Here is a 20,344-nt window from a genome sequence, read left to right as displayed (position 1 = left end):
TTAGGAATGAATGGAATAGTCATTGGAGATTGCATGAAGGAGTTAAAGGAGAGAGATGTGTTGGTTGTCCCTTTAGGGGACACAGAGCAGAGTGAGGATCACCTGGCTGGGGTGACCAACTGGGACTCAGGGAGTGGAATCACCCCACGGTGAGAAAGTCTCCTTGGCAGACACATTTTGGGAGCAAGCTACAGCCCATGCAGTTGGTTTACAATGCCTATTATTAAATATCTCTTGTGTTCAATAAAGATGCCTGTGAAAGCGCATCTTTACAATAGAGTTTCTCATAATGTTTTATAAAAAGATAAATGTATATTATTCAACACCTGCAACCACATCCTCTCGCATTTTCATACCGATACACACATTCAAGAAAAGACTATGAATACAAAAGGTAGCATGGACTTTGGTCTTAAAAGTTTTAAAATTCTCTGTCACACTTGCTTTTCCCTGATATGAATTCTTGAAAAGGTGCAGGCCTATAATTCCTTATTTGATCCATTGAAGAATAGAGTTTGGAGACTAAAAAAGACAAATTCACTGTTGTCTATTGCTTGCAGTAGCAGATTTCTCTTGTTGAGAAACAATAAAAGACCTTGGTTCAGTTCTTCAATAGATAAGTAAAAGCCAATTCAAGTTCTCTGCCTAATGGAGTCTTGGGCATTGCCTTGTGCCTTTACTAATCTAGATTGTTCTCTCTTCTTTCTGCTCAGAAAATGTGTTTTATTAAATGTATTTACCTAAAAATAGTTTTGATCATTTGAAAAGCGTGTTTTCTATCAATTGTCCTCATAAATGATTTGTGACACCGGGGCCACTGTCAAACAATGGGATCCAAGTTTCACACATTCACACACCATTGTGATAGAATAATGTTTCTTTATGCCCATTCTTTGCAATTCCAGTCTACGGCCAAAGCATTTGCAAACAAATTATGAACAGTTTAGTTATTTGGGGAAAGACAGACGTTAACCACATATTTTTCGTTTTAATGATTTCTTAAAGATGTATCACAAAAGTCTGTTTGCATTTTTTCTTGCCCCAAAATGACAGTTAGCTTAAGGCCTTGTGGAGCTCTACATTTCCAGACAGAAAAAAAAGGTCACCTTACTTTTCAATTCCATTTCGTCCATTTCAAATTTATGCTTCGTAAGTCCATATTGTGTGAGCATGATGCGTAAACAACACAATGGGACTATAAACAGAATGATATTTCTAAACTTGAAGCCAAGCTAGTTAAATAAAACACCTCAAAGATGGGAGGGCTAGTGATGTGTTGCAGATGTAGCATATGTAATCTAGTAGACACCAATTAATCCAGGGCAACCACATCTGCAGGAAATGTCTGCATCGCAAGGAATTTTGCCCGCACCTCAAAGGGAATGAGGACCTGAACTTTGGGCACACCACCCACTGTCTTCGCCCTCTCCTGACCCTTGCTGCTGCCAGCCCTCCAGCTCCTGGGTGGTGTCGTTCTCCTCCTCCTCGTCCTCTTCCTCTTCCTGCTGGGCTACCTCATTTCTAGTGATGCCCAGTTGGTGGGCCTCCACATCTTCCTCCTCCAAAATGTCTCCTTGCTAGGTGTCAGGTTGTATAGGCACAGCACGCCAGCACAATGCATGACCATATTTGGGGGGCTAGAGTGGAGGGCCCCTCCAGAGTGGTCCAGATGCCTGAACCACATTTTGAGGAACCTTATGTGCTCCATTATTTTATGGGTGGCAATGTGGACCTCATGAGATCAGGTTTCCGCCTCAGTCTCGGACCCCCACTGAGGCATCATCAGCCATGTCCGAAGCAGGTATCCCATATCACCTGCGAACCACCCTTGCACCCTGAACTCCTCCTCTAAAACCTCTGGGATATCAGAACTCCTCAATATGAAGCTGCTATGCACACTGCCAGGGTGTCTGGTGCAGACCTGCATAATGTTGAGCTGATTGTCACACACCAACTGCACATTTATTGAATAGAAGCACTTTCTGTTCACAAATCTTGCTGGATTCTTGACTAGGACCTTAAGCGTGACATGGGTGCAGTCTATAGCTCTCCGCACAATTGGCATCCCCATGATGCTGGGTCTGGTCCAGGTCAAATTTGATATACTGGCAAGCCCAGACAGACAGGCATCCACGATCTCCCTCACACACTTATGGATGGATGATTGTGAGATGCCACAAAGGTCTCCACTGGCGATCTGGTAGGACCCAGTGGCATAAAAGCTTAGATCAGCTATCAGTTTCACAGCCACTGGGAGTGGGTACCCCCTGCTTTCCCTGTGGTGCCAGGTCCTGCAATGAATAGCACATGTGTTGCATTGTCTCCTTTTGGAGCCGGAGCCATAGGGACATTCGATGTCTAACAGTTGCTCAAAGAATACCCACATGTAGGACTGCTAGGGTGTCCACTCCCACGTTCTTCTGCACCCCGCACCCCCCTCCGCCCTGGGGCAAATGGTGGCTACATCCTGCCTCCGGTGGCTGACTCCCCCCAGTCCTGTGAGTGGTAAGGCCTGGGCCTCTTCTGCTCGCAATTCATCCTCCTGCTCCTTCTCCTCAGCTCCAGCAGCAACCAAAAGAACAGCAAGATCACGGGGTTACATTGCAAAAGCCATCCCGTCTACCTGGATGGGGGGGGGGGGGGGGGGGGGGGGTGGGGAGCGGATGGAAATTCAAAGAAAGGGAGAGACAGATGGAGAGGTTAAAGAATGCAGTTCACCACCCCCCCCACCACCACTTTTGACCCAACCTGGCAACCCACACTCCCCACCCACCCACTCCCAGTCCTCACCCAATTCCTTAGCCTCCCAGCAGCACACACTTCCCAACCGCCCCCACATAGCCCCCCCCAGCAGCACAATCATCCCACCCTCCCCACAGCCCCCCAGCTGCACACACTCCCCATCTACCCATCCCCCCAGTAATATACACTCCCCCCTCCCCCCACAGCCTCCCAGCAACATACACTCCCCATCTACCCATCCCCCCAGTAATATACACTCCCCCCTCCCCCCACAGCCTCCCAGCAACATACACTCCCCATCTACCCATCCCCCCAGCAATATACACTCCCCCCTCCCCCCACAGCACCCCAGCTGCACACACTCCCCACCCACCCCACCTCCCCCCCCCACAGCCCCCCCAGCAACACAAACTCCCCACCCTCTCCCCACAGCCCCCAACTACATACACTCTCTGCCCACCCCCCCCCCAGAAACCCCAGCAACACACACTTCCCACCCACCCCACACAGCCCCCCAGTAACACACTCATCCCACCCTCCCCCCACAAGCCTCCAGTAACACACCCTCCCCACATTCCCCCCCAAACCCCCCAGCTACACACACTCCCCACTCTCCCCCCGCAGCACCCCCAGCTACATACAATGTCCATAACCCCCCCACAGGTTCCAGAATAGTAACATAGCTCGCACCCCATCCCAATCTCACCCCCCCTCCCCCGCCACCACTCACAGCCGAGGCCCAGAACCCATGCAGTCGTGGCCACAGACGATGCTGCTTTAAAAGCCCTGAGACTACATCACTGTCAGTTTTCAGCAAAGCCCCACCTGCAACTGTGCTTCCAGTTGCGTGCACTAGGACCATGAGCAATCCCTATGATCGAAGGTAAGCACCCTGATCCTGGTCCGTGCTCTAAATCCGAGGTTGGACCCTGTGAGCAATAAGAGTCCCGCACCACCACCCTCCCCCCACCCCCCCCTCATCCCCTACCACCAACACACTCACAACCCCCTCTGACTCAAAACACAACATGGCCCCCACAAAATAACTCCTCTGAGTAACATGGAGCAGTTTCAATGCAGAGACTGTCCTCGCTCGTCCACACTAATTCAGCACAGGACTCCAACTTATGTAGAGGAGGCGTTTTCCAGACTGATCCAGTTTCAGTGAGCAAGGTGGTAAAGGCAGGTGAGCTAAGATGATTGGGTATGAAGGGCTATTAATGATATTATGATGAATGTAAAAACGTAAATTGACATCTTGCCTGGCTTGGGCAGGCTCCTGATCGTGCTGATTTTCTTACTGTGATAAAGTGGGAATGGGTGCAAAAATGAGCACCATTCCCACAAGACACATCATGTCCTATTTTATGACATTTTCAAGCCAAAAACGGCCTAATGAAATTGTAAAATCCCATCCTGTCAACATAAGATTCAGCGTGAAAACCTGCACATAAACAGATTAGGAACTCTCCCATTTTCACGCCAGTTGGATACTTCAAAAAGAACCTCATAACATTCTACCTGAATGTTCATTTTCACTTTGGACTCTTACACACAAAAAGCGACCACTGCTCTGGATTGAGCTAAAACTCAACTTCCACGGGTAAAAGAACAGAGCCAATCCATGATTAGGTTAATTACTTAATCAAAATGTTAGAGTTGATTACATTTCTCAATAAATACTATCCCCACTTTGAATTGTAATATTGCCAACTTCTAAAACACAAGAACATGCCTCGAAAATAACTAAACTGCCTGCAGCATTGCTGTTTGTGACTAGAAGCTGAGTTCAGTGACTAGGGGATTCTCACAGTAACTTCTTTGCAGTATGAATGTAAGTCTATTTGTGACTAATAAACTTTACTTATAGTTGGATGATCAGCCATGATTGTATTGAATAGCGGAGCAGGCTCGAAGGGCCAAATGACCTCCTCCTGCTCCTATTTCTATGTTTCTATGTTTATGTTGGTGCTGTACATGGGTTTCCTTGTTGTTTTCAATTCATTGGGCAAGGTGAAGAATATCAAAGGAGAGAAGAGACAGTGAGGTCCTATTCAACCAGTTTCAATTATGTAATTATTACTAAAGGACTTCAAGCCTGACTGCTCATAGAATGATGGCCACTGTCCAGCAAGCAGCAAAAAACAACAAGGGTAGTTTTGTAATTGGAGCATCAGTGAATATTTATTCGACACTCAAAATGTCAGAAGATTACAGGTAAACTTCATTAAAATGCTCCTTCAACTGTTTTCCTGGTACTCTTTTAATCGTTTGGAGAGTTGTGGGAGCAATTCTGCAATAAAAGGAAAAAGGAAAGATCACAGATACCGAGTTCATTTATGGATGACACAAAATCCCTCAGAGCCCTGTTGAACAGATATCTCATTTCACCGACACCGTCCACCTGAACCACCTACGGCTAAACTCTGTTGGTTTTCTCAACTTTGTCCTTGAAATAGCAGTCCCTGAGGAAGTTGACCTACCACGTATTTTCCTCCCGTCCCTACATCCCTGTCTCTGACCCTATCCACAAAAGCACATATTCAGATCAATGTCAAAATTATAAGTTCAAGGTTTCAGCCACTTTTTTTTCATAAACTTATCTTGGATCTCAGAAATAGATGTGAAGGTTGAGTGGGTCCCAAGAATTTACAGCTCAACTGCAAAGAATTCATTCATTAGTATACATGTGGGACGAGAGAAGGGAGAATTCAGAACAGTTAGAACTTATCAACATGGCACGCACAACAATGAAACAGTACAGCAAAGTTTAAGTCAAGACACATCCCAAGGATTTACACATTGGCATATTCCGAAATAAATGAGCACTTGGGCAAATAAAGAGTTTCCAAAGATTATAACCTATCACCTTTTCAACTCCCCCTTTGACTTCATCCTTCCCCTCACCCCAAGTTAACCCTCCCACTCGGATTGGATCCTTTCAGATGCAGAAGAGCTATTAGTCACTGGCTTTGCAAGGAGTCACAGTGAGCATGTGGTGAATAACCAGTTCGGTAATGAGAAAAGGATGGCTCGCCAGCAAAGGTCCCTGAAGGGTAAGGTCACAGATGGATTCTGCTGCAGAGGCCTCACATAAGGAGTTCAGTGGGGTGGCTGAAAGAAAAGCACTCATAAACATAGAAACATAGAAACCAAAAGCAGGAGTAGGCCATTTGGCCCTTTGAGCCTGTTCCACCATTCATTTTGATCGTACCTGCTCATTGAATTCAATAACTGGATCCCCTTTCCTCCCATACCTCTTGATCCCTTTCACCCAAGAGCTATATCTAATTTTTTCTTGAAATCAGGCATTTTGGCCTCAACTACATTCTGTGGCAGTGAATTCTACACATTCACTACCCTTGAGGTGAAGAATTTCACCTCACCTCAGTTCTAAAAGTAAGAATCCCTCAGGGCTCACCTCCCCAGGTAAGTGAAAAAGAAGATAAAAAGCATGCATACTTGAGGCAGGATTTTCCGGCCATACCCACCCCAGACTAGAAGACCCTGCCCGAGGTCAATGGACATTTGCATGGCCCTGTCCCACCCACTATGATTCCTGCGGCAGGCAGGATGGGAAAATTCCGCTCTCAGAGATGTGAGGCCTCTTGTCACTGCCAAAGATCAGAGCGGAGTCCTTCCAATGTGGCAGAGGTCATAGCACAGAGCTCAGAGCCCATCCTTTTCATCATGGAGGTGATGGTCAACTCTACATGGATCAAGCTATGATGGAGCATCTGATAGCCACTGTCTCAGCTTCCATTTTAGCATGGGCAGAACACTCGCAATGTTTCAGTTTTGTGATTGAAGTTCAAACAGAGGACAAGAATGATGTGGCTGATGCCAATACAGGTTCAGACTACTGCCGTACATCTTCAAACTACTGCTGTGATGTGTGTGGATTTCTGTGAATGCAGACACAATCAGCAGGCCCACATTCTGCATCCAACAGATTACTTGAATTGTTAAGGTGTCATCCAGTGGAAGCGACAGAGGCCCACACATAGAATGAACTCATTGTCCTCTCTTAAAAGCACAGTTCTTTCACCATTGCCAATTCACCGGTACACTTGTGATTGCCTCTCATGCAGCCATCCTCGACTGTCCATTGTTGATGCAGTATGAAGCTGGGCCTCTTAGGCTCAGACCTGTTTGAAGGCCTCCTGTAAGGCCACCTGCACTCTCCCCAAATGACAGTCAACAGCTTTTCCCACAAGACAGGCATAAGGAAATATTTCATTGTCATTTGTATTATGTTTCTGGATAAAGATGTTTTGTGAAGGCTCTTCTTGATAGTTTGTATTAATGACTGTTGTCCAAGGGAGCTCAGTGTTGAAGGGTCTGAAATGAATGTGACAGGGACTGGGGAGGTTTATTTTAAGTAAAACAGAGACTCACAATCCAATCTTACTCTCTGCAGCATTCACATCGTATTCATGTTGATTTCTCCCTAGATCTTCCTCAACCTCCTCTCCCTCCATCTTAGTCTCCTTCTCCTCCTATGTCTCTTACTCTTCTCCCTGATCCTCCTGCGGTGGCCTCCAGATTTCAGGAGGTACTGGCTGGTCTGTCATAATGCCTAGGTTGTGGAACATAAGATGCAGGAACAGGAATAAATGAACCAACTAAAAGTCCATTAGTCTCACTACCAGGCAAGACCAGAATATCTTGCCTTATGTCTATGGACTAAGCTTCTGTGTTATCCATGTCCAAGTCGATCTAAACATCGACATTTCAAAGTTTCATACCCTTTAAAAAATAGTTTTCTTTCCTCTTATTACTAAAGTGAATAGCCTTACAATTCCTTGCATTGTACTTCACCAGCTATAGCTTATTGCCCACCCCCTTCATCTGTCTGTGTCTCCTTTCTACCTCTTTGGTACAATGTATATTCCATGTTGCTTTGCATTATCAGCAAACATGAATACAATAATTTCAGTCTCTATGTCTAAGCTATGAATATTAATTGTGTATAGTTGAAGCTCCAGCACAAATTCTTGCAAACTCCACTAGTTAGTGTCTACCAACTTGAAAATGCTTCATTTAGCCCAGCTGCTTCCTGCCTATTAACTGCTCCTCCATCCTTGCGAATATAATACCCTCAACTCAATGAGCCCTTATCTTATTAACCTTCAGTGACATATATGACTAAATATCTTTTGGAAATCAACTTATAGTACAACTCCTGGCTCCTCTTTATGTAGCCTCTAAGTTACAATCTCAAAAATCTGTAACATATTTTTGAAGTTGATTTTCTTTCCATAAAACCATATTGACAGTATCTGATCACACTATGATTTTCTCAGTACATTGTAAAGAGTCATAGAGGTTTACAGCATCGAAACAGACCCTTCGGCCCAACTTGTCCATGCTGCACTTATTATATATTTTTTAAAACCCCTAAGCTAATCCCTCTTGCCTGCATTTGACCTATATCCCTCTATATCCATCTACCCATGTAACTATCTAAATGCTTTTAAAAAGATAAAATTATACCCGTCTCTACTATTACCTCTGAGAGCTTGTTCCAGACACTCACCACCCTCTGTGAAAAAATTGCCCCTCTGGACTCTTTTGTATCGCTCCCCTCTCACCTTAAACCTATGCCCTCTAGTTTTAGACTCCCTTACCTTTGGGAAAAGATATTGACTATCTACCTTGTCTATGCCCCTCATTATTTTATATATTTCTAAAGGTCACCCCTCAGCCTCCTATACTCCAAAGAAAAAGTCCCAGTCTGTTCAGCCTCTCCTTATAACTCGACCCATCAAGTCCTGGTAGCATCCGAGTAAATCTTTTCTGCACTCTTTCTAGTTTAATAATATCCTTTCTATAATAGGGTGACCAGAATTGCACACAGTATTCCAAGTGTGGCCTTACCAATGTTTTGTACAACTTCAACAACATGTCCCAACTCCTGTATTCAATGTTCTGACCAATGAAACCAAGCATGCCGAATGTCTTCTTCACCACTCTGTCCACTTGTGACTCCACTTTCAAGGAGCTATGAACATGTAACCCTAGATCTCTTTGTTCTGTAATTCTCCCCAATGTCCTACCATTAACTCAGTAAGTCCTGCCCTGGTTCAATCTACCAAAATGCATTACCTTGTATTTGTCTAAATTAAACTCCATCTGCCATTCGTCAGCCCACTGGCCCAATTGATCAAGATCCCGCTTCAATTGAAGATAACTTTCCTCACTATCCACCATGCCACCAATCTTAATGTCATCTGAAAACTTACTAACCCCTATATTCTCATCCAAATCATTAATATAAATGACAAAAAACAGTGGACCCAGCACTGATCCCTGAGGCACACCGCTGGTCACAGGCCTCCAGTTTGAAAAACAACTCTCTACAACCACCCTCTGGTTTCTGTCAAGAAGCCAATTTTGTATCCATTTAGATATCTCACCCTGGATCCCGTAAGATTTAACTTTATGCAACAACCTACCATGCGGTACCTTGTCAAAGGCCTTGCTAAAGTCCATGTAGACAACATCAGCTGCCCTCATCTAACTTCTTGGTTCCTCCTTCAAAAAACTCAATTAAATTTGTGAGACATGATTTTTCACTCACAAAGTCATGCTGACTGTCCCTAACCATCCTTGCATCTCTAAGTGCCTGTAGATCCTGTCTCTCAAAATACCTTCCAACAACTTACCCACCATAGATATGAGGCTCACTGGCCTGTAGTTCCCAGGCTTTTCCCTGCAGACCTTGTTAAACAAAGGCACAACATTTGCCACTGTCCAATCCTCAGGCACCTCACCCATGACTATCGATGATTCAAATATCTCTGCTAGGGAACATGCAATTTCCTCCCTAGCCTCCCACAACGTCCTGGGATATACCTCACCAGGTCCCACAGATTTATCTACCTTGATGCGCTTTGAGATTTCCAGCACCTCCTTCTCTGTAGTATGTACACTCTTCAAGACATCAATACCTAATTCCCCAAGACTTCCTTTAAAATAGATTCCAGCATTTTCTTGATGATCGATGCCAGGCTAAGAGGCCTGAAATGCACTGCTTATTCCTATCTCTCCTTTTTTAACTATGTTGTTACATTTGCTAACATCCAACATACTATCCTGAGAAGTAATAAACAGTGCATTTCTGTAACAACCTCTTTTAGAAGCTGAGGAGGTAGGCCATTAGGTTCTCGGGCTTTATTGGCTTTTAGCTCTGTAAGCTTCTCTGATAATTTTTATCTGTAGATCATAATTATTTTGCATTTTTTACTTTTATTAGCCCCTTTCTTATCATCTATTTCTGCCGTGTAATTTGTATTTTCTACTATAAAAACAGACGCAAAGTCTTAGTTCAAAATCTCTATTATTTTCTAATTTCCCATGGTAGTTATTCCTGTTTCTGTCTCCAATGACTCAATGTTTGATTCGGGTATTTGCTTTTTTATAAAGTTATAAAATCTACACCACTTGGACTCCAGCGTTCAAGAAGGTGACTCATCAGCAACTACTCAAGGGCAATTAGGAATAGACAAACACTGACCCAGCCAACAACATCCACATCCCATAAAAGAATACAAAAACTTTTTTATATGCCTGGCTAGTTTACTTGCATTTTTTTTGTCAATCTTTTGGTTGCCTTTTTCTGGTTCATGAAACTCTCCCAATCCGCAGACATAGTACTATTCTTTGCAACATTATAAATCACTTATTTTATTCTATAACCATATTTAATATTCCCATTAATCAATTGATGGACCTTCCACACTAAGTTTTTCTTTTTTGCTAGAAGATACAGCACATCACCACAAACTGGGACATGATCTCTGGGCCATACTACAAAGGTTCCTCCAAGCAGTCTAGATTGCACAATTATTGTTTCTGCAGGCTAACTGCTTGTTCCATGTTGTTGTGTTTGGCTCCCAGGAATTCTTTTCATTCATGGGGATGTGGGAGTCATTGGCTAGGTCAGTATTTATTGCACATCCTGAATTGCCCTTGAGAAGGAATTAATGAGCTGCCTTCTTGAACTAGTCTATGTGGTGCAGGTACACCCACAGTGCTGTTATGCACAGAATTCTAAGGTTTTGACCCAGCAACAATTAAGGGATGGACATATATTTCCTAGTCACCAACAAGCTTTATTAAGTACTCACTCTGCTCATAAGCCATGTTTTGAGGAGCTAGCTCTTGTCCCTGAGCTAACAACCTCTGGGTCTTCAAAAACGCACATTACGAGGGGCCACGGGCTGAGGGTGAGGGGGGCAAGGTATAATTCGGATGTTAGAGGGACGTTTTTCACACAGAGGGTAGTGGGGGTATGGAATGCTCTGCCAAGCAAGGTAGTGGAGGCAGGCACGCTGGAGTTGTTTAAAAGTTACTTAGATAGGCACATGAGTGGGATGGAGATGGAGGGATATAGGACACTGTTTTAAATAAGGTTCAGGAGCCTTGGGACGTCCCTGGGAATCAACATATTTTCTGGCTCACTTGTTTTACTTTTGAGCTTCTGGGGATTCCCTTAAATGTTTGTATAAGGATGTGCGTGGTATTGATGTTTTTCTCTTTTAATCCACAGGTGCTTCGGTCCACCTTGTCCAACAAGGGGCATACACGTTTTGGGTCGTGCGAGGGCTGCTCTTGATTGTTTCGAGAGTGGCCAAGTGCTTCACGTCGTTAGTGTATGCTTAAACTGGACCAGATGCTGGGCAACACGACAGCTCAGTGACTATCACTGTTTGCTGTGCAGATACATGGATTTGGGCCAGTGTCTGCGGGAGTTTGCGCATTCTCCTCGTGCTTGTATGGGTTTTCTCCGGGTGCTCCGGTTTCCTCCCACACCCCAAAGATGTGCTGTTAGGCTGATTGGTGTAACAAATTGTCCCTAAATTAGTCTTCCCTCAATGTGGAATGCCATAAGCATAGACAAGGGTCATGGGTGGAGGGGGGACTCATAACGTTAAAATGGCGGCGCGGGCTCGTTGGGCCAAAGGGCCTGTTTCTTGTGCTGCGTTGTTCTTTGTTCATGGATCATGACATGGACCATGACCTTTGGCTGTTCGCCGTTCCCCTTCAGTATGTCATTCAGTGACAACCTTGACCCTGGCACCAAGGAGGCAACATACCATTCTGCTGTCACATCTGTAGCTGCAGGAGTATCCATCCGTTTCCCTTACAATAGTATCCCTTATCACTGTTGCTTTCCCACTCTTTTTTTTCCCCAGCCACTTTATGTAGTTGAGCCACCTCTGGTGCCACAGGCTTGTCTCTTTTTGCATTCCCCCAAGAAACCATTTCCCCCCAGTATCCAAAATGGAAAATGTGGACCCACGGGCACTACCTGCCTAGTACTTTTACTTTGTCTGGTGGTCACCCATTCTCTTTCCACTTGTGCACTCTTTACCTGCAGTGTGACCACCTCAGTACACACACTATCCATAAAGATTTCAGCCTTACAGTTGCTCCACAATAATGCCAGCCACTGCTCCAGATCCAAAATGTGGATTTTGAGCGGCTGCAGCTGGAATCACTTTGTGCACACATGGTCACTCTGGATACTGGAAGTGTCCCTGAATTCCCACCTCGCACAGTCGAAGCTTTTCATACGGCCAAACTGCCCTGCCATGACTAACCTTTAAATTACTCCTTTTATTTGTACCTTTATTTGTTTAAGGAACATTAAATATACTAGGGATTTTACCTTACTTCTTATATTTGAAACACTATTTAAAGTTGTTTTTTTACCTTACAGACTGCACAGTAGAAATAACCTGTCCTACTTACAAAGGCTGTCAGTCCTCTTGTCATATCGTCTGGTCTCACTCAATGAACTTATGTTTTCCCTGTGATGTCAGGGATTCAAAAATCTCTCCTGTTGTGCAGTTTTATTTATTTCTTATCCATCTGCTCCTGTAGGGATCTAGACTGCCTGTCTCAGGGTCTTCCTTTCATCATCTATGTTGTGGTTCTGCATTAGAGAGGGGAATCAGTAGGAAACAAAAAGTAGGAAATGGGTCAGACACAGTGAAGAATTCCCTCTATTGAGGAAAAACAAAGATAAATCAGAACTGTATATGAGAAGGTTGGCTGTTGAATGTTGGCCACACTACTTAGATCCTCGCTAAGTGATTAGGCAGTCAACAATGCAGGCTCCACTCAGCCCAATTCGATAAACAGGTCAATGGAAGCAGCTCCTAATGTGCCTTAACAACACAAAAAAACCTATCGATACTAGAATTCCAACACAACCAAAAACAGCTAGAAAAACTCAACATGTCAGGCCGTTGCCTATTTATATCTCAATGGACACAAGTGGGCAACAAATTTTGACCCTGCCCTTAAAAAATAACCAAGAACCAATTTTTTGCCCTTTTTCTTGAAAAGAATTTCACACAAAATACCCCTATTTTAGTCACTGGACTCTCCCTGGAAGTTCTCTACAGGTTAAATCTCCAAAACTTGTTCAATAAGATGACCCACTGGTTCTTCATAAGCAGGCAATGCAGCATACACACTTGTGTAGGATTGCCTTTTTTTGTCTTTCTCTGTAAATCACATGTAGCTGTGTGAGTCTTATCTCACAACATTCTCCTTTTAATTTTGAGCTGCAGATATCAACCGAAGTCAAGTCAATGATAGGAAGCTATAATTGGTACAGTCCTCTGGGGGACTGAAGGACAAATCAACTTGGTTTCCTGTTATGGGTCACTATACAGTAAATCTTTGCTTCATTCATTCTATGGGATGCAGGCATCACTGGCTAGGCCAGTATTTATTATCCGTCCTTAATTGGTCTTGAGAATGTGATTGTGAGTTGCTGTCTTGAACTGCTGTGACCACTGTGGTGCATGTGCTATTTGGTAGGGAGTCCCAGAATTTTGACCCAGCAACAGTGAAAGAATGGCAATATATTTTTAAGTCTGGATGATCAATGACTTGCTGGGGAATTTCCATGTGCCTGCTAAGCTTGACTTCAAGATGGTGTTGGCCATGGGTTTGGAGGGTGCTGCCTAAGGAGCTGTGGTGAGTTCCTAAGTGCCTATTCTTGATAGTATACACTGCTGAACTGTTCATGGTGGAAGGAGTGTTTGTGGAAGGGGTGCCAATCAAGCAGGCTGCTTTGTCCTGAATGGTCTCGAGTTTCTTGAATTTGTTGGGATTGCACTGATCCAGGCAAGTGGAGGGTATCCATCACACTCCTGATTTGTGCACTGTAGATGGTGGGCAGGCTTAGAGGTGTCAGAAAGTGAGTTACTCACTGCAGGGTTCCTAGTCTCTGATCTGCTCTTGTTATCAAAGTGTTGGTACGCCTGGTCCAGTTAAGTTTCTGGGTCAATGATAACTCAGAATGTTAATAGTGGGAGGTTCAACAATGGTAATGCCATTGAATGTCAAGGGACAATTGTTAGATTCCTGCTTGTTGGCACTTGTGTGGCACAAATGTTACTTGTCACTTGTCAGCTCAAGTCTGGTTGTTGTGCAGATCATGTTGTATTTGGAAATGCACTGCTTCAGTATCTGAGGAGTTGTGAATGGTGCTAAACATTGTGCAATCATCAGCAAACTTCCCCATATCTGACCTTGCCATGGAGGAAGGCCATTGATGAAGCAGCTGAAGATGGTTGGGCCTAAGACACTATCCTGAGGATCTCCTGCAGTGATGTCCTGAAACTCAGATGATTCACCTCCAACCACCACAACCATCATCATTTGTGCTAAATTTGACAAGTAGCAGTGGGTTTTCTCCCAATTCCCATTGACCCCTGTTTTGCTAGGGCTCCTTGAATCCATACTCGGTCAAGTGCTGCATTTGTGTCAAGGACAGTCACTTTTACATCACTTCTGGAGTTCAGCCCTTTAGTTCACATTTGAATCAAGCTTGGTATGAGGTCAGGAGTTGAAGGACTCTGTTGGAATCCAATCAGTGAGCAGGTTATTGCTAAACAAGTGCTTCTTGGTAGCATTGTTGATGACTCCTTCCATCACCTCACTGATAATCCAGAGTAGACTGATGGGGTGGTAATTGGCTGGGTTGGATTTGTTCTCTACTTTTTGCACAGGACATACCTGGGTAATTTTCTACATTGCTGGGTAAATGTCAGTGTTGTAGCTGTAATGGAACAACTTGGCTAGGAGCACAGCAATTTTTCCATCACAAGCTTTCAGTACTACTGCCAGAATATTGTCACGGTCCATAGACTTTGCAGTATCCAATGCCTTCAGCCATTTCTTGATAGCATGTAGAGTGAATCAGATTGGCTGAAGACTGGCAGCTGTGATGCTGGGAACATCCACAGGAGGTCGAGCTGGACTCAGTCCTAGCTAAAGTTTGTTGCAAATACTTTCTGCCTTATCATTTGCACTGATGTCATCAGCTCCTTGTTCATTGAGGATGAGGTGTCTGTGGAACATCTTCCAGTGAGATGTTGGACTCTGATCACTTATAAAGCATTTCTAATTTCACTCCTATCTCTTTCAACATCCAGATCTCACCCTCTATCTCCAATCCTATTGCCATCATCTATTATGCCTCAGAAAAGTTGATGACAGCTTTTCAAACTCTCAACCTCCTCACTTCTGCAATTAAAGCTATTATTACATTGCCACTGCTGTTGTCCTGTCCAACAACTTTCTTCTTTCAATTTCAACACCTTTGTCTCTCTCACAGTCCATATCAGTGCCTCAGTCCAGCTCCCATGTGTGTGCTCAGATTTGTGATCATCTGTTCTGCTGGGTGTAGCTTTGCCCACCGACAGTGCTTCCTGAAATATGGGGCAGTATTTTACCACCGCGCTGCGCCCATTTTCGGGTGCGAAAATGTTGTAAAGTCAGGCATGAGGCGATTAGCACAATCTGTAGCCATTTTCTGCCAGTCCCCACTTTACCAAGGCCAAAAAATTGACTCAATCGGGAGCCTGCCCAAAATAGGCACGATGTCAATTTAAATAATTTTCCATGTATCTCAATCCAATTAGTGAGCTGCATGCCCCACTTTATCAGCAGGTGTTTTACACAGAGAGTGGTCGGTGCGTGGAACTTATTCCCAGGGGAGGTAGTGGAAACAGATACGGTAAGGGGCGTTGTGACAAATACATGAATAGGATAGGAATAGTGGGATATGGTCCCAGAAGGGTCAGGGGTTTTAGTTAAGTCGGACAGCATGGTGGGTGCAGGCTTGGAGGGCCGAAGGGCCTGTTCCTGTGCTGTAATTTTCTTTGTTCTTTGTTTTTCTTTGTCTGCTTTTACCACCACATTTGCCCAACCCAGATTGGTCTGGAACAGACCTGCTCTATAGAATCCGATTCTGGTGCTCATCAGTGGGAATTAGTGAGAAGGTAAGTGCTTACGGTTGGACAGCTCCCTGCTTCTCAAAGGGGATCCTTTCATGTGTTGTGTTTTGGGTCAGGAGGGTCTGTGAGTGTGGGGGGCACCGGGGGGGGCAGCTGTTGCTCAGCAGGGTGTCCAATGTCCAATTTGCAGCATAGACCCAGGTTTCAGCACTGATCTCGGGTGTTGGGGACGCTACTGGATCCTGGTGCACACTGTTCTCTTCCAGGTAGAGGATGTGCTGGAAGCCCTTTGGAGTGTCAGTGCTGCAACTCAGGACTGTTCAAGCAGCAGTGTTTGTGCTCACTACTGTATGAGTTCTGGCTGTGTGTTATTGGAGGGAGGATGGTGATGCTGTGTTGCTGGCGGGGCTGTGGGTGGGGAATAGGACTCTGTGTTGTTGGAGGGGGGCTGTGGGTAGGGAATGGAGGGATTGTGTTGCTGGGTTCAGAAGGGGAGTGCTATGTTGCTGGAGGGGCCTTGTGGGGTTGGAGGGGGAGCTGGGGAGACTGTTGTTTGGGGAGGGGTTGTGGAAGGAAAATGGGGAGGCCTATGGGTTGGGAAGAGGGGCACTATGTTGCTGGGGGGTGCCTGTGGGTGGCAAATGGGGAGGCCTGTTTTGCTGGGGGGCCTGTGGATGAGGTATGGAGGCCTGTGTTGCTTGGGGGGGGGAGGTCCCTGTGGCGGAGAGGGTGGAATGGACAGTATGGGCAGTGTGTGTTGCTAGGATAGGGGCAAGCAGCATGTCTTAACCTCTACATGTGTCTCTCCCATTCTCCAAACTACCCCCTCCTCCACCCCAACCCCGGCTTTCAGAGTGACGAGATGGCTTTTGCGACGTAACCAATTGATCTTGCTGTTCTTTTGGTTGCTGCTGGAGATAAGGAGGAGGAGCTGGAGGAAGAATTGCGGGCAGAAGAGGCCTTGACCTTACCACTCGCAGGAGTAGAGGGAGAAGGCCACCGGAGGTAGGAGGTGGCCACCACTCGCCCGGAGGGGAGGTGCAGGAGAAGGAGGGAGCGGAGACCCCAGCAGTTCTGCGCTTGAGTTTCATTTGAAGAAATGTTGGATATCGTGTGCCATCGACGGCTCCGGCTCTGAAAGGAGACAATGCAATACCTGTGCCACGTGTTGCTGGATCTGGCACCTCAGGGTGGGGGCACCCACTTTTAGTAGCAGTCAAACTAAACTGTTATGCTACTGGCTCCTTCCAGACCCCAGTGGAGGTGTATGTGGCATTTCCCAGTTAGCTGTACACATCTGTGTCAAGCAGGTCACACAGGTGCCCTGTATGCCCGGGCTGGCCAGAAATCAAATTTAACCTGGACCAGGCCCAGCAGGAAGCCTGAGCTGTAGGATTCACAGCCATCGCAGGATGCCTAATGTGCAGGGGGCTATAGACTGCACCCACATTGCCCCTCAAGGCCCCACTTCAAAACTCAAGATAATTCATCAATAGAAAGGGTTCCACTCCCTAAGCGTGCAAGTAGTTTGCGACCACAAGATGAACATCATATATATCTTGGATACCCTAACTGCATGCATGAAGGCTTTATTCTGAGGAGCTCAGCCATACTGGAGCTCGTTGAGGAGGAGCCCAAGGTACAGGGATAGCTCGTGGATGCCATGGGATACCCGCTTCGGACTTGGCTGCTGACGCCTGTGCGAAGGCCTGAGACTGGGATGGAGACCCAGAATAATGAGACCCATATAGCTACCTGCGCGATAGTGGAGGGGTGTATAGTGCTCCTGAAAATGTGGTTCAGGTGCCTGGACCGTTCTGGCGTGGCCTATGTTTCTGCATATGGGTTGCATTCCTCTTCCCCCCCCACCCTGGGCCCTCCACTCAATCTCCTGCAGCACGATCACACCAGAGTGGTTGGCTTGGGTATGCAGTGTTAGTGAGTTTTTTGGCAGGCAGGAGGGTGATGACAACTTGCTAAGCACTATTATGATGATGCCTTGGTGCAAACTAACTTGACTCCTACCTGAGCTCCGTGTGCATGCGAGCACCCTGGCCCATGTCTGTGTAGTGTGTAAGAGACCTGAAACCCCCATACAGGGCCCTGGGGTGGATGGTGTGAGGAGGGAATCGCTCGTGGATTCTGGGGAACCAATTTTTCCTTTTCTCAGTGACACAGCATTGAGGGGCCTCCCCAGCTGACATCAACATGAAGCATCCCTCCAGTGACCGCCAGGGTAACAGCATTCCTATTCGAGGCAAATCGGAGACAAATTAGTCACAGGTGGATGGTGAAAAAACATTTATTATTTACAATATGTATCTAAATAATAAGTGCTAGCATAAAAATTTTGAACAGAAAATGTTAAGGTGCTTTAAAATCTAACTAGTGCCGCCCTTCACCCATGCCATCCAGTACAACTACAACTTCCTAACCTTATGTGGCCTACCACAATGTCTTTGTGTCTCCCCAGAGATCAGAGGTGGAGGTGGCTAGCTGCCAATCTCGGCCCGTGGCCTGTGATGTGCTTGGCCCGTGTCCTCTGGAGGGCCTGAACCTTGAAGGCCCTGGCCAGCTTCCAGGTGTCTGGGACATATCCATGACACTGTCTTCATCCCACTGGCCCTGAGATGCCCCAGTGTCAGGAAGGGGAGAGTCAGAAGGTGTAGCCACAGCCACAGTCTCCTGGCTGGAAGACCCTGGCATGGGCTCGAACCCTTCCTCCTCCCTTGGGATTCCTGTAGGCCCATGGGATGGCAATGCTTCTGCACTGAACTCCAGAAACTCCAGCATCACCTGGCCCTGCCAATTCTGGAAGACCACTTGCATTCTATGCATGTCTGCGATTGGTGAGGGGAGGGGGAGGGGCGCTGCCACTCTGCCTACGATCGGTTGGGGGGGGGGGGTTGTGGTGGTGGGCGCTGCCACTCTGCTTGCGATCGGTGTGGGGGAAAGGGGGACACTGCCACTCTGCCTGCGCTCGGTGGGGGACAGGCGCTGCCACTCAGCCTGCGATCGATGTGGAGGGGTGGGGGCTGTGAGCAGTCTGGGTGGCAGGGCTGTGGGGGGATTAGGGGGTCAGTAATGTGGGGCGGGATCCAAAGTTTATGGGGGCCAGAGGAAGGCATTATCCAACTGGAAGGATTCTGACAGGAGAACAGCAATTTTTTTTGTGCTTGTGCAGTTGGAGGTTCCAATCGGATCTGCAGGGTTTTGGACACGTTAAGCCCCACCCACAGGCTTACCCAAAAGAACCCCCACCCACAGGCTTCTGCAATGAGAATCGGACTCATTCAAAATTTTGCAGGCAGAGTGCATATTGGGGGGGGTGGGGAGCTAAAAACGCACCCAAAAATCAGATCTGAAACTCTCCTAGTTTCAAGTCCACCCAGCACTTAGACAAAAAGATGGTCAAATACCACCCACGAACTTAGATGCCTTGCTGATCATCTGAGATAAAATGTATTGAAAAAAATACGTAGCAGTTCAGCTTAGACTGTGTAGGCAGAGAAAGAGAGTACATGTTTAAGACCTGGGACATGTTGTTGTAATATAGGTTTTTTAAGTGTCTCAGTGAGGAGATCTCATGAGTTGTATATTTAAATATGAACCATTTACTGTTAACTTTTAATTGTTTATAGATCCAAAGTATGGTCATGCACGGAGCTGATGTCTCCAAGCAGGATTCTTCCAGAATGTGCTCCCCACACTGTTCTCTCAGATTTCATTACCATGTGACTCTATGATTGCGATTCACCTGTTTGAGTCTAAATGTTCCTGCCGGCGGGAGATAGGAACTCCCAGGCAAGCGGACAGTTCAGGAGCCATCCTGCGTATACAAATGGGCTAGGCTGGCCCCCATGTGAAACACATGGATCCTCTGACTACAGAGGTGGCTGACTGGCTGGAGTCAGGAATCGCGGGAGCAGCTTACAAATGCTCCCTGTGCATCCCACACTCATATCACCAGGGAAGATTCAGGAAGAACACTAGCCCCATGTTTCCTCGATGCAAATGTGGACCCAATTCAGCTGCCGGAATTTTATCGCTTCACTTGCCTGAGGCTTGTAAGATCCTGCCCGAGGCCAATGGAAAACACTTTTCTGTGAGCCTCCTCAATTCTGGGGCGGGCATGCCGATAAAATTCCGGCCTGCATGTCCAGGATTCTCACAGACTTGTCAGAGGCCCAGATAGACTTTGCAGCAGCTCTGTAGAGCTAAGCAGGGGATGGGGAAACAAGGGAAAAGGGAAAGGGGTGAGGGGAAATACATGTGTTTGAGAGGAAGGGGGAGATTAGTATGAAATCTATGAAATGCCTGATGTTATGCCTTGTGCA

Source organism: Carcharhinus amblyrhynchos, chromosome 10, assembly GCF_965287045.1.
Source record: "Carcharhinus amblyrhynchos chromosome 10, sCarAmb.v2.hapA, whole genome shotgun sequence".
In the NCBI taxonomy this organism is placed as follows: domain Eukaryota; kingdom Metazoa; phylum Chordata; class Chondrichthyes; order Carcharhiniformes; family Carcharhinidae; genus Carcharhinus; species Carcharhinus amblyrhynchos.
This window is presented reverse-complemented; position numbering follows the sequence as displayed.